The sequence below is a fragment of the Dipodomys ordii genome, unplaced genomic scaffold (assembly GCF_000151885.1).
Source record: "Dipodomys ordii isolate 6190 unplaced genomic scaffold, Dord_2.0 Scaffold126, whole genome shotgun sequence".
NCBI classification, from domain to species: domain Eukaryota; kingdom Metazoa; phylum Chordata; class Mammalia; order Rodentia; family Heteromyidae; genus Dipodomys; species Dipodomys ordii.
Window position 1 is genome coordinate 7,986,690 of NW_012267342.1, and position 15,466 is coordinate 8,002,155.

Here is a 15,466-nt window from a genome sequence, read left to right on the forward strand (position 1 = left end):
GTTTATAAGCCCCTATTATTCAGATATAAATGAAATAACCATTTACAGCTATGGAGAATGGAGAGAAGTTAACAACGTAAGAAAGATGGAGAATTTGAGTGACCAAAAACAGGGGCATGCTAAATATAAAGGATGATGAGGCTCTCTTGATGGTGCAGGACAATGAGGTAGATGAGGCTTGGGAGGAAAAGAATACCCCTTGATTGTGTTGCTTCACCAGTGAAGATGAGGAGGCTTTTCTTTAAGCCAAAAGCAATAACATTTGGGGAGATGAAAGGGAGATGAAGGGACCTAATTTGACTAGGTGTTCATGTTTTATGTCTTTAAAAAAATTAAATAACCTCCAGAGTTGGAGATGCTTTGCAGGTACAAGAAGACTCATTGATCCTTAGTACCACAAATACAAAAATAAGGAATAAATGAACAAAGAATAACCTCCATTGAGAAAAGAGTAAACCAATTTTGCCACTTCATAATGTAAATGAACCCAGCCAAGGAGAACAAGCATAACTTATTTCTATTCAGCCAGCCTGTCTGCTAGCCTGAGCAGAATGAGAGTTGCTGTTTGGTGGGGATAACTTCAAACTCTATGATAGAGCAGAGGCTCCTCAACGTTCCCTTATGTCCATGTCAAGACATGGTCCACACTGTATCCAGCTCCTCTACGAAGGCTGTAAAGTTGAAAGCAATGGTCTTGTTGTTGATGTCTCCCCTATTCCACTCACTCCCCTGTGAGTGCTGAGCCCACAACTTTTTGAAGATGCAAGTCACACAGCTGATGTATAATGATCTCAAGGTCTTGGCATACACCCCAATCAACTGCTGCTAGTTTCCTTGAATAGTTCCTGAGTAATCCCACAGCTACTTGAAAAGCTCCATTTCAACGACTCTACCAACCATCCACTAATTATGCTGACTCAGCTGACAATCATGATGGTGGGAGATAGAGACTGCTTTGGCTTTAGTATTTAGTACTGCCATGGAGGTAAGAAGGTGAAAATCTTGACTTTGGAACAACCAGTGAAGAAATTGCATCTCTTACCTCCAATTTGAGTTCCTTCAGTTTCTTGGTAGTGGCTCAGCACCTTTGCTGAAAGAATATTCACACGAGAATGAATTAAAACTCCATACACCACCAATACATCTTCAGCCTCTTTGAGGGAACTTGGCTGGTACAGAAAATACCTCTGTCAGCAAAGTATGGAGTAGATATATTTCTGGTGGAGAGTTTGGATGAGATGACTGCTGGATCTTCTCTATCCTGTCATAGAAATGTTCCACTTGACGGCAGCAACTGCCTGATAATCCTCAACTGTTTTGACTCTGATTTCACCATTTCACAGCTTTTGGTCCAAGCTCAACATTTAAAATAGTAATCATGAGCTAGACATGGTTGTACTTGCTTATATTCACAGCTATATGGGAGGAAGAGATGGAAGTAACTTTGAGACTAGCCTGGGTTTTTAAAAAAAGACAGAAAATAAAAGAAATGTAAGGCCATGTCTAAAAAAAATAACTAAAGCAAGAATGGCTGGGAGATATGACTCAAATGATACAGTGCTTGTCTAATAAGTATGGGGCTCTGAAAATTTGTAATATAGTGAGCATAGATGAGTAAACAAGCAACTACAGGATTATGTAATTTTCTGGTTTGCAATTCAAATCCAAAATGAGAGAAAGTCTTTTTCTTTTTTTGGTTGGTAATGGGGCTTGAATTTAGGGCCTGGGCACTGTCCCTGAGCTTTTTTACTATAGCCTGGCAATCTACCATTTACGGCCACAATGTCACTTCTTGTTTCTGGTGGTTAATTGGAGATAAGAGTCTCATGGACTTTCCTTCTTGGGCTTTCTTTGAACCATGATCATTATATCTCAGCCTTCTGAGTAGCTAGGATGACAGGTATGAGCCACCAGTGCCCAGAAAGAAAGGCTTTTGAACATCAGCATGAGCAGAAACTCTTCAAGTATTCATCGTATGTCTCTTGGTTTCAAATGTTTTAAGCTGAAGTAAGTCATTAAACAGAAGCAGCACTGCATCACCCACCAACTAGCAATGAATATTTTCTGCTGGGAGGTAAGTTTGAAGCTCTTAGCCTACATGGATCAGATCTCCAGTAGCTTCCTCTGCTCTCTTATCTTGCTGTTTCTTCTATGATGGCAATCTCTTTATCCTTTTTTAAAATTTTATTTTATTGTAAAGATGCTGTACAGAGGGGTTGTTTTGTTGAGCATTGTTACCTCCTCCTTTGTTGTTCTCCTACTATCCTTTCCCTCCCCTACCTTCCACACTCCTCCCCCTCCACTGAACTTGTAAAATTCACTTCCAATATAGTGTCTTGTGAGTATCATTGTTGCAGTGGGTCATCTGGTGTCCTTGTTTCATCATTTTGTTATTCTCCTTCCCATCCCCAAATTAGACAAATGTATATACAAGATGCAGGGTACCAAAATCAAGTTCAATGCCAACAGGGTATATGTCATAGGGGGAAGAACATACAAAGGAAACAAAAAAAATCACATAGTACATTAAAAACAACAACAACAACAACAAAGACAGACCTCGTTTCCATATCTTGGGGTTCATGAATGGATCAAGAAAATTATATATATATATATATATAAATATATATATATAATGAAATTCGATGCTCCAATAAGAAAGAATGACACCGCCCCATTTGTTAGGAAATGGAAAGATTTGGAAAAAAATCATATTAAGTGAAGTAAGCCAGACCCAAGTTAATATAGGTCCCATGGTTTCCCTCATTTGCAATAATTAGCATATGTCAAGCATAATTTTATCAGATGAGCAAAAAAGCTCAAAAGCTATGTGCATATGACCATGTAAGATGATATAAGACCATATAAGCAAAATGAACCTCTACTATTTTTAAATGCTACCGAACTAGCAGAGAAGAAGGTATGAATGAGTGACATGTAAATCCTCCGTTATGTATGGCTTCACCTGCTCAGAAACTGCAACCAATAGGGTCAGCGAAGTGATATCAACATGGACTTGCATCTTCCGATTTAGCCATGTTCATAGTATCTTAGGTTACAGAAGAAATCAATAGGTTATTAAATTCTAATCAGTAGAAGATGCTTATTTTATAAATTTCTCAAAGAGGAGATGGATTTGCATTGAGCCATTTAACATTTATTTCTTGGTACTTCTAAAAGGAATGTCCATATGACCATGTAAAATGACTCTTATTGAAATTAACTCCAAGAAATGGAAACAAGAATTTTTTTTATTGTACTGTTTGAGGTCTTCTCTTTCTCTTTCCATTTTTTATTCCCTTTTGCCACCATTTGTGATTTCTGCCCTTTGTCTTACATATAAGTCTACCTGATCTGGGCAGGGGAAGAGGAAGCACAGAAACAGTAGGACAAAGGGTGAACCAATTCAGCAGTGATACTCTCTAGGCACTGTTGGAAATGAACTATACAACATAGGGGGTAGGGGAAACAGATAGGGAAAAACTGAGAGAATGGAGGCATGGGTAACACTGTTCAAAAGGAAATATACTCACTATCTGATTTATATAACTGAAATCCCTCTGTATATCATCTTTGCAATAAAATTAAAAACAAAATAAAAGTAATGCATTTGGCATTTGTTACTGTATTTAGTACTAATTTACCTGAGATCAGAAATTCTGGACTCCATGTTAAGGAGTATGAGTTAATTTAGGTTGTTTTGGCAATGCCATCCCCCATAGCTTTTCAAATGTGTAGAATATTTCAGCATAAAACAGGCACAGTTGTTTTTATACTATTTAAAGACTGATCACACTACCCAATAAACTGTTGAATATTGAGTGATCTTCAATAAGCAGGTATTTGAATCTATTAAGTGAAAATAGCCATTCCCGAATAAGACACAATGGGACATGGCTGGTGCAGTTTAACCTACAAAGGGTAAAACATCAAAATTAATTTGGGGAAAACATTTTTAAGATTCTCCTCACAGCCTCAAAGCTTTCCTCTCTGATCATGGTGCAGACACTATCAGTGAAGAGAGAATCTTTGTATTATTTCCAAGTTTCTCCCATTGTCAGTCACTGTGACAAAGTGCTGGCTAGTCTGACACAATGATGAATCACTCCAGACATTGAGTTTTCACATGGCTGTCGAGGGTTCTCCCCAGATTCCATCCTCTGGAAATGCCACAGACTGACACTACCTGCTCTGCTCATGAACCAACTTAGGATTGTATAAAATTAAACACATGCATTTTAAAGAAAATAGATGTACAACAAACATTTTCCATCTCTGTCTCTGTCTTTGCATTGCAATGGATTCAAATACCAATTAAGCATATCTACACTTTCCAAACCTTTTCCTGTCTGTGTTTGGTGAAATGAGTAAGATTTCAGAGTGCACTGGGAAGTTGAAATATTAAGCAAATACTCTTATTTGTTGTTTTTAGCCTTGAAAGAATGTGGACCCTCCTTTTTCTTTCTCCTTGAAATATAACACACAATATAACTCTTTGCTAATAATTTTTTAACTGATTACATCTTACAAACCTATTGCTGGATGATGGATTGATTCATAGTTGAATGCAAATGTACTTGTAATGTCTACCTTAGCTCACTGTTAGAGAGCTTGTCAATACACCAGTACCTCAAATCCATTTTCCTGGTAAAAATGTTGCAGTTTTCTGATTATTATTCACAAAGGCAGCTTCCTGAGTTATTTCTGCTCCTACACAATATTCATGATAGCAATTTGATACCTTAGCAGTTTCAAGGTTATCAAGTGATTGAAAATCCTACTGCTTACTTCAAGGTGTAACATATACAACTGTGCTGTCATCCATTATAGCAGTATAATAGTTTTCTGTAATGCCTTTCATGAACTGCTGATTTAGAAGTGTAAGCCTAACTTCTGAAGGCGCTTATCAGTCTCAGGCTATGGAAGTATTGCTTTACTGGAAAACATCAGCACAGGACTCTTCGTGCTAGTTAGAAAAAAAAAAAAACCCTTTTATTTCTTTCATAGATAGTGCTGGAGCCCTGCTCTAGTGAAATCACTAAAGGTACATTTGAAAAAAATTAAGAAACAAAAACAGAAGCCTAGGTTTATCTGGTCTTTAAGATAGCACATATTAATCGGCAATGAATTTTATAAGGCAGCATTAGATTTTGCAGATTATGGAGATTAAGATGAAACATGAATTGGTCAAGAGGAGAAATGAGAATTTTGCTAAAGCAAAAATAGAAAAAAGTCAAATGAATCTCTAAACCTTTCCACATGTTTTCCTATACAGTGAGTTCTGGTTTAGGGGTCTCTGGTTGGCCCTGAGGGTTGCTTGAGTGGGTTTAGAAGGTGGCATCTGTTTAAGTAACAGATGTCTGTGTCACTGAGGTGCTATGTTCTCACTTTTTATATATGGGGAAATTGCTGCTGAAGGAGTTTTATTGTCTTTATGCAAATGAAAATATCATACTCTTCTCCTTAAAAGGTTCCCTTTTCTAATGTGAACCTACAATAACCATAAGTGAACCCCAACATAATCTTTTTCATTTCTTCTTTTTATATTTTGGAATCTGATAAAGTTTCATATGCACCATCGATTGTGCATGAAATGAAGCTAGAAAAGGCATAAATGCTTGCTCCTCCTTAATGAGGCCACACTGAGTGGGAACAAATTGAGCAGAGTAAGAGCTGGGACTGACCTCTCTCCGAGATAAATCACCTGCTACAACAGGAGGAGACTACAGGGATCGACATTCACACACCCTAAAACAGCCTCAAAAGTGTAGCGGGGAGGCGCTGCCTTATAGACTCATTTTTAATATTTATTTGGTTCTCAATGTATAGCAATTTCTTTCTCCTTTTATTTTTTTCAGGGGAGATGAAGGAGAATAAGGTCAACCCAATCTACCCTACATGTACACAGGAAATTAACCATGATAAATGCTGTAGGTAGCAATATGAAAAGCATCTTAAAGAGTTCCTGCATTTCTGGTGCATGCTGAAGTACAATAGCTACCTTGAAGAAAGGCAGTGAAAAATCATATAAGTTGCAAGCTGAACTATATTTCTTTCATGGGGTGTTATTCTTACTTGAAAGTAAGGACAAAGGACAGAGATAAACTCTGAAGAATAAACATTTTAATCAGAGTTAGGTATGTGGGAGATGTAAAATGAACAAGAGTCTCACTGTGAGGAAAATAGCTGCAGAAAATTTGAATTTCATGAAATTTGTATACATCACCAGAAGCTGGGCAATGTTCCTATATTTAAGGATTTTTCTAATGAAATTGATAGTATTGTTAATAAATGTATCTTGATACTCTAAAATGGAATCTGCCAACTGTGAAAGATCTGTGTAATCCTGTGAACCAATATTTTCCAAGTTACCACTGTCTCTGATATTCCAGAATCATGCATAGCAAAAGAATTTATTCAAGTGCAAGATGGGCCGATGGATTCTAATGCAACCTAGTACAAAAAGCTTATTGGTACTATTTTATATTCCATAGGTAACAAACCTTTTAGAAAATTCTACTTGCATAATTTTATCAAATAGAATCTCTATATTAGCTGAAAAGGCTAGCAAAGTTAATTATACATATATGTCTGAGAACATTTTCTCCATGTATTTTTGCAAAACTAATATATAATAGATTGAAAGTAGAAGCAGATGTAGAAATTTAGCTTAGCATCCATTAAGCCAAAGAGTAACAAGATTTATATTAATAGAACACTCAGAAACTATTATCTAATTGATTGATTGAAGCAAACATGAGAAACTTTTCCTCAACTTTCTTTCGTTCTTTCATTTCTTCTCTTTCCTTTCTTTCTTTCTTTCTTCCTTCCTTCCTTCTTTCCTTTCTTTCTTCCTTCCTTCCTTTCTTTCTTTCTTTCTTTCTTTCTTTCTTCCTTTCTTCCTTTCCTCTTTCTTTCCTCTTTCTTTCAAAGCAGACAAAGTTTATTTGAAAATAAAAGTAATATATGGACTTTTTGTGAAGAGGAGCCCCAGAGTTTGGAGTACACTTGAATCCTTTTGGAAAGTGATGATGATAGTAAGGGAACTCCTCCCATACCTCCTCCTGTAGGCTTTCTGATGAGTGCTTGGTGGTTTCTGTGTGTATCACTTTTTATTGGCTGAGCAGGAACCATTATGTGAAGAAGCACCATAATGGAACACATGCTATCTGCTGTTTTTTATGTCTACCATTTTCAGGCCCTATCAACATTATTCTTTAGAAGACAGTTACAGAAAGTAATTTCAAAAGATTATGGAAAGTGCCATTATTTTCCAAGAAAGATTATTGATTTGATAGCATGGAAATACCATACGTACAATAAACCAAATATTCTTAAGCACCAGAATGTCATTGCCAGTGAGGTCAAATGAATATTAAGGCCTAGTTTATTACATCTCTTTGTACACACTTTAGAACATTAGCATATCCTCTTAAGGGTACCTTACTCCTATCACCCTAGGGCTCCTGAAACTATCAAATCATTTTTCATTTATATTTTCAAATCAATTAAGTCTGCTAGGCATCTGTGTCCTGCTCCATGTGTCTCCAGCCATAGATAATACTATTATTGCTTTTCCTCAGGCTGTTAAAAGCAAATACACACTTCATGCCATAGTCATGAAGTTTTAGGAGTTGCCACCATTGAAAAAAAATACAGAAGATGCCCTTTGGGTCATCAATGTGATTGTGGTGAGCATTCCAGCATGAATCATGAGCTGGGAAATACGAAGGGACTTACCTGCTTAAGGCTATAAAGAGAAAAAGATGGAGTTATCTTCCAAGTAAAATATGATGGAGACCTGATAAAGGGTGTACCTCAGAACTTGGCAAAGGGTGGAGAACATAAGGGTAGCATTGATGAAGTAAGGAACTTAGCAGACACAAAACGCATCGTTGAATAAGTAAACTTGTTTGTGGGGCTGAATGTGGTGGCAATCTGTAATCACAGCTACTTGGAAAGTAGATTTAGGAGGAGCAGAATCTACTGCTAGCTAAACAAAAATCCAAAACCATATCTGAAAAGCAAACTAAAAGGAAAAGCTAGGGGTGTGGCTTAAATGGTAGAGCCTTTGCTTATCAGTCTCAAGTCCCTGAGTTCTATGCCTTTCACCACAGAAAAAAGAAATGAAAGAAATCTGTTTTGTAAAACTGTCAAAGAGAAATGCCATTTCTTGAAGTCAAGGTGTTTATAAAAAGTGTCACCTCCAGTTAGAGCAGAGGCTATAGCCTAAGAACCTATTGTTTCTCCCCTAACAAACTCACTTAAGTATGCTTTTAGGTAGTTTGTGTAATTTATGAATTTGTTCTAACTATACTGTTCTGATAGAAAATCATCTACATAGATTGATTCAGTGCTCATTCAATTGTCAATTATATTTTATATTTTTCCTATACAGTATGTAAGAAAATGTACAATCTCAACAAAATCAATTAAAATATTAATATGGCAAAAAAAACTCACTTAAAAACTGGATCATTGTCTCCAACCCTGCTTGTCATCAAAATAAAGAAGCAACAATTGTGTAACCAGTGACTTTCCTTTGTGGAGACCAATTTTTAATTGGTTGGAAATGTAAGGGCCTGGTTTGAAGTAGGGAAAAAGTCCTACAACTAAAAATACCCACTTACCTGAGGCATATGCGTGTTATAAAGGTTGGATGATTTTCTCTTATTATTGATTATTTTAATTAATGAGCATTTGAGAAGCCAAATTTGAGGCAATGAAGCCTCTGATAATTGTGAGTCACAGAAAATGTGCCTCAAATACTCCCAAATTATTGAGCACCTTCATCCCTCACACCGTCTGGGTGCATTTTTGGATAGCAAAAATATTTTAATCACTAAGCAAATGCAATATTCATTCTGAAGATAGTCTAGAGTCTTTATCATTATTCAAAGTTTTTTTGAGATTTTTCTAGTACTGGGGGTTGAATCTCAGGCCTCTATGCTTGTTAGGCTAGACTCTACTTTTAAGCCCTGCTACCCACTCAATTTTTCACTGGCTAATTTTAGAATAAAGGCTTACTTGCCACCTATATCTGTACTTGGACTAAGACCTACTCTAGGCTTCCTATAATTACTGTAATGACAGGTACTTATCAACTGGTCCTACTTCCTTTCATGGAGTTGGATTATTTAAGGTGTTTGTTGTTTTGTTTTGTTTGTTTTTACCCAGGCTGTCCTGGAACCATGATCATCCCAATCTCAGCCTTTCATATAGGATGTCACCACAGGCATATGCTATAGCACCAAGCTATGAATTGAGAAGGAGTCAAACAAACTTTTCTCCTGAAGGCAGCCTTGAATTACAATCCTCCCAATCTTAGCCTGGTAAATAGCCAGAATTACAAGCATAATCCACTAGTGCCTACTTCAAGATGTTTTTAATTATCAGTATTGAAATTCATCCTGACCAGTTGGATAAGTTATGATTTGATTGGATCTTCCCTTCAGAAATCACTCTTTAGGGAATCTGTGTTCAAAGTGAGGTTGTTTGAATAAAAGATGCTAGAATATACAAAAAAGTACATATAAAAATTGATGTCCATGTTATTGATATCACTGATATCAAAGCAGGCTTTACCTAAAAATGGTATAGCTCAATTGTCAGTTTTGTAATTACCATCTTAGCAACATATTATTTTTAATTGCAGACAAATTGTAGATGTTACTAGAATGGTAATCATTAGTTTTATGATTCCTATTGATAATCTAAAAGTGAGAAAAAGGTATCATAACAACAAAGGATCATTTCAGCTGAGCTGTCTGGACATTTTCTTGCCTATCTCAAATGCCAGAATTGAACACTAAAGACACACTGTATGCCTATCTAGGAAAAGACAAAATTTGCACCATCTCTTTTAGCTGTCCTTTATTCCCCCTCCTCCATAAACCCACACTTCAAATCTTCCCATGATATTATGAAGCAGAAATGAATAGAGTAAGTAGAAAGAAAAGTTAATCTGCAGAAAGAAACAAACTCATGATGGACCAATCAAGGTAAGGTTTGTGATTAAAACTACAGAAAGAGTAGAAAGCTCAGATCTGATTGCCACTTCTTGGCTCCTTAAATCAAGCCTACGTCATATTTTGTTGGAATTGAATTAATAAGCACAACTTTGGGGTATCTAGATCTTAGGTAGCAAGTAGATTCCTTCCATGCCTATTGCACTGTATTGAAATACATCTTGATGCTGAATTTAGACTATTAAGTAAAAGAAGATTATAGTTCATTCAACTACTTCCTCGTTCTATTTTCTTTCTCTGTCACAGGTTCTCAGAACTTTAATTCGACAGCATTTCTTTCTGAACGAGATGGGCATGTATGAAACAATTCTTGCACAATGCCACATTTATCTCATCCTCCTCTCCCATTTCTAAAAGACACAAGGGATTCAAGTCTTCATGTGCATTGGCTCACAGCTCTCTTTGTTGAAGAATGATTTCCTTAGGACTCTGCCAGAGATGCCTTCCACTAGTTTCCATATTTTCCAAAATGAATGGCAGGGGCAAAAAAATAAAACTATTCATGAGAAAGAGAGGGGAAAAAAGCACATGGGAATTCTCTCCCTGGGTCATTGAATGATCCTTACAATAGTCAAGTGAAATGACAGGAAAATAATTCCTTTATTTGCTCCCTTCTCTGGAACTGATTTTTTATTCAAGAAATGCACATTAAGAATTCCTTGTTCCTTCTATTTGTGGTGTGTTTTAATGTAATTGGTTACTTTCCCCCATTTGTTTCAGGGTAGTGACACAGCTCTGGGGGACTGGGGATGATGAAGTGAATGAGGAGACACAGAGACAGAGAGCACACACATGAAAAACCCCATCAGCAATACTCTTTCTTATTTATAGTGACAACCCCAAGCAAAATATAAAAATATATTTAGGGAGATGACAGCTTTGTTGCTTCTTGATCACACACCAGCACTTAGAAGTTCACTTTTGTGAGCAGATTAAAAAGGGCTGCACTCTGACAAGCAAGATGAGGAAAAAGAAAAAGAGAAATTGGATGAAGGGCAATATGTCCTAGACAAAAACCAGTGCAAGGACCAATGCAGTAAATTGAGGAGTGACTCAGATTATTGCCTGTAGATGCCATGGACTATTATTATTCAGAAATTAAAATTCAAAAAAGGCAAGGACTCTCCAGACTTGACTTCCAGTACAACAACTTATATTAGAAAACCAAATTACTCAGTCTCACATCAAAGTAAGAAAGAGGAAGAAAAGATGCATGGCAATGCTTTAAGGCATTACTTATTCCTATGTTAAGTAGAGACAGTTGCAATGAAGGTCCAAGTTTGAACAATCCAGCATAACCGTGTTCTGTGACAAGTCCTAGAAAAACAATCGTGAACAAGACAATGATCCTAATCTAAAAAAAGGCACTTCAAAGGAATGAAAGATTATTTGGAAGTTAATTTGGAAATTGTAACACCTTCTCCATAGAAACAATGCTAAATATGTCAGTCAGCATACATTGCTCTATTTCTCTGTTCCTTGAAAATCATTTTTCTATCCAATCCACATACTGAAATTCTAGCTCCAAGGTAAACCTACTGGAAAGTATAGCCTCTAGGGAAGTGATTAAATCATGAGGGTCAGGTCCTTATGAGGAAGATTAGTCCTGTTATAAAGAGACCCCAGAGAGTTGTTTTACTCCTTTCTGGCTGTGAGAAATAGTTCAAGGAACTATTTCTAGGAACCAAGAAGAGAGATCTCACTGGACAATTAATATTTTGGTGTTGTGATCTTATAGTTCCCAACCTCTGAAACTCTAAGAAATGTATTTCTTTTGTTTATAAGTTACTTGATGTATGATATTATGTTATAACAGCTGAAACAGACTGAGACATGCACTCATAAAGCTATTTCAAGTTTGATTTCACCTATCCTGTGCTTCTATTTCTTTTTATGGTGGGAAGATGTTTTCTGAGGTCCAATATAGAGCAAGAGACATGCAGTTCTGAATGATTACACACAAATACTATTCCTGAGTGTTTGCTGATATTTAATTGAGAAGAGTTAGGCAGAGGGGTAGGACTAGAGAGATCTCCCTACCGAAGAAAATCCTCACTCCACATCCCTGACAAGTTTGGTTCTGCCATTGACTAAAACTTCTCACTATTGCTGTAAATTCTCTCTTCCCCTCCTCAATCTAGCTACTTTTGAGAGCACATGTAATTTTACAGAACAGTTCCTTCCTCAGGTAATATTAAACCCCACCTACCTATCATCCTTCTGCCAGCTAACCCTTATCTCTACTTGTGGTTGATCTCTCTTTTATTTTCTCAGCTTTCTCAGTCCAGCTGACTCAATCTTAACATTCAGAAATCTGTGAACACTTCTAAGCTTATCTAATGTAGTTGAGTCAACTACACTTATTTGAAGAGTGTATCTCTGCCTACTGATAATTATTCCCCTACTACTCTGAAACTTACTATCCTTTTAAAAGAAAATACTTTAAGGGGAACATGAAGAAAGTGAAAAGGAAACATTTGTCATCATGGATTAACTTTTACTAACTGTATGCTTGCTTAAGAGAGACACCTAGCCCCTACCCCTTAACCCAACAAATTGATATTGCCTATTTGGGTTGATATTTTCATTAGTATATAGCCAGACACCTTTTCAAAAGAAGCAGTTTTTTTTTTCTGATGGAAGTGGTTCTTGAAACATTCCATAAAAATAATTTCACAAGAAATCTGAAATCTACATTGTATGACACACCAAATAAATCGACTCTCTAAGAGCAGGACCCAGGTGACTGCAAGGTAGTTAGAGAACAGAATCTGGGTGAAGGAGCAGTAGAAGTGGAGGCAGAGTGTGGAGAGGGAATTAGACTGTCAGAAGGATTCAGAATCTCTGTTCACCGGCTATGTCACTGAATTTCTTTCAGCCTAGTTTTTCTATTCCTTATAAATGAAGTCAATTATAACTTCTCAGACCAGCTTTCAGGACTCTGAAACAAAAAGGATTTAGAAAATCATTGTTTTGAATTTGCAGAAAAGATAATCAAACACAATGTGATTGTGAAGTTAGTTAATCTAAGCCAGGTGAAGAGCAGATTTTCGAATCTCTAAATTCCACTCAATACCATTGGCAAACCTGTAAGCTACATAAAGTCAGTGAGTGGCACACAGGCTCCAAATCTGTTTCTGGCAGAATTGTCCTCTCTTGAGACTTCTCATATCTCTATTATCTTTACTGACTGTACAGGGTCTTAGCCTGTATAGCTAACTTCCTCTGTTTTAGTGCAGTTAGGAAGCCAAGGCCAACCTTTGAGCTAAGATTTAATAATTTCCTCACATTCAGCTATGATTTCAAGGTTCCCAATGTCTGTTTTCCTTTCTGAGACTTCTCTCTTACTTTCAATAGAGTTCATACTTTCTATGACACCTTATTACATCATGCCTGTCTTGGTTCTTCTGAAATGTCTCAGTGTCTTAGTTTGAGTTATATAGTTTGTGTGTGTGTGTGTGTGTGTGTGTGTGTGTGTGTGTGTATGATGGTCCTGGGATTAAAATCAGGGTCTGGGCTCTTTCCCTGAGCTTCTTTTGCTCAAGGCTAGTGTTCTATTATTTGAGTCATAGCTCCCCTCTGGCTTTGGGATAGTTAACTGGAAATAAGAGTTTCATGAACTTTCCTGTCCAGGCTGGCTTTGAACCATGACCCTCAAATCCCAGTTATCTGAATAGGTGGGAAATTAGGAATGAAGCGCAAGTGCCTGGCTGAGTCCAACAGATTTTTATAGCTATTGTTTCTTTTCAACTCATCTATGCAGAGATTAATTCCTATATTTCTTAATTTTCGTAGGCTCTTAGACCCTGTTTCAGGCAGTTTTATTGTTTATATTTTAGATATCTGTCTTGGATCCATACTACCTTTGAATCATAACTAGTACATGTGTGATCTTGTTAGGACTGGCCAGATCACCTTCCTCTGACATACCTGCCTTATTACTGCTCTACTCTTGCTTGCCTATTATCAAAATTTCTGATCTGATTACCTTTGACCTCTCATATGTCATACTTAAGACAAAGGAATAAATACCTAAAGTGAAAAGTTAGGTGCAGTAGGAAGAAGGTGAAGCCACGTAAGGATTTGCGAATGCTGTCTTGGTGTGCAATGAGCTTCTCACTTGAGTCTTGTCCTCTCTTAATGATTTTCCCTTCTCGTTTCCTAGATATTTCTCCTTAGCTTTTCTTCCAGTTTAGGAAAACAAGAGCAATACTCACTTCCTTAGACACTGTATAAAACCTTGATGCTTTAAGACTACTAAACAAGAACTGAAATAAAATATGCAAAGATGACCTTAAGAGACTTGCAAAAAGAACCCGGAATCTTTATTGTGGATTCTAAATTTTTTTTTAATTTACATAAATTTTTTGGCTATGTAACAGGTGAATGAATATAAGAAAGTGTAAAATTTGCACCCAATTAATTTGTAATTTTTATGTAATTTCAACAAAACTGATAGGCAAATTTTTATCACTTTGAGTCTAAACTTCATCTGAATAGAAAAAGATAGAAAATGCTGTTTTTTAAAAGTGAGGATCTCACTTCGATAAAAAGTTGCAATAATTTCTTAACAATTTTTAAAAAGCAGTGTTGCCACAAGATTCAATGAAATAGATCAGAATAGAACAAAGAGTACCTTACTGTTAGATATCTTGCTTTAGAAAACACAGCATCTGTGGCTGATATCAGCAATGAACAGTAATTCTTGTGTGGATGTGGAATAGAAAGCAAGCACAGTTCTCCCTTCATATAACAAAAATATTCAGGTAGATTAGAAATTAAAGAAAATAATGATATAAGACAATATCCTGGAAATGATCTGTACAACTGGTTGGAGAGGGAAAGTGGGAGAAAAATGAGGGGGATAATGAGTTTGACAAGAAATGTACTCACTTACCTTACTAGTATAACTGTAAGCCCTCTGTACATCACCCTGACAATAGCATTTAAAAATAAATAAATAATAAAACCCTACCAGAAGCAGGGAAATAAGAAGTATGTGAATAATTACGTGATTTACAAATAGGAAGGAACCCAAAGGTGCATTGCCTCTGAACATTTAATGTCTCAAAACAAATTCCAGGAATGCAACCATGTTGTTGTAGTTTCTTTTTTTGTTGTTTTTGTTTTGTTTTGTTTTTGCTGATGCCGTTAATGGAGATGGTGTTGGTTTTGCTTTTTTTCATTTGGTTTGTTTGGTCTGGGTTTTGTGTTTGTTTTGTCTTTTGATGGGGGCAATGAAGGGCACAGAAATGGAGGGACAGTGAACAAATGAAGCATGGAACTTAGTAGACATTATGCTGAAAATGAACTATGTAACTTGTGGGTGAGGACTGGAGGGGAAAACTGGGGGAAAGTAAAGGAAGGAGTGACATTTTCCAAAAAGAAATGTCCTCATTACTTGTAAAGAATAGTAAGGAAGAACTTTCTAAAGTAAT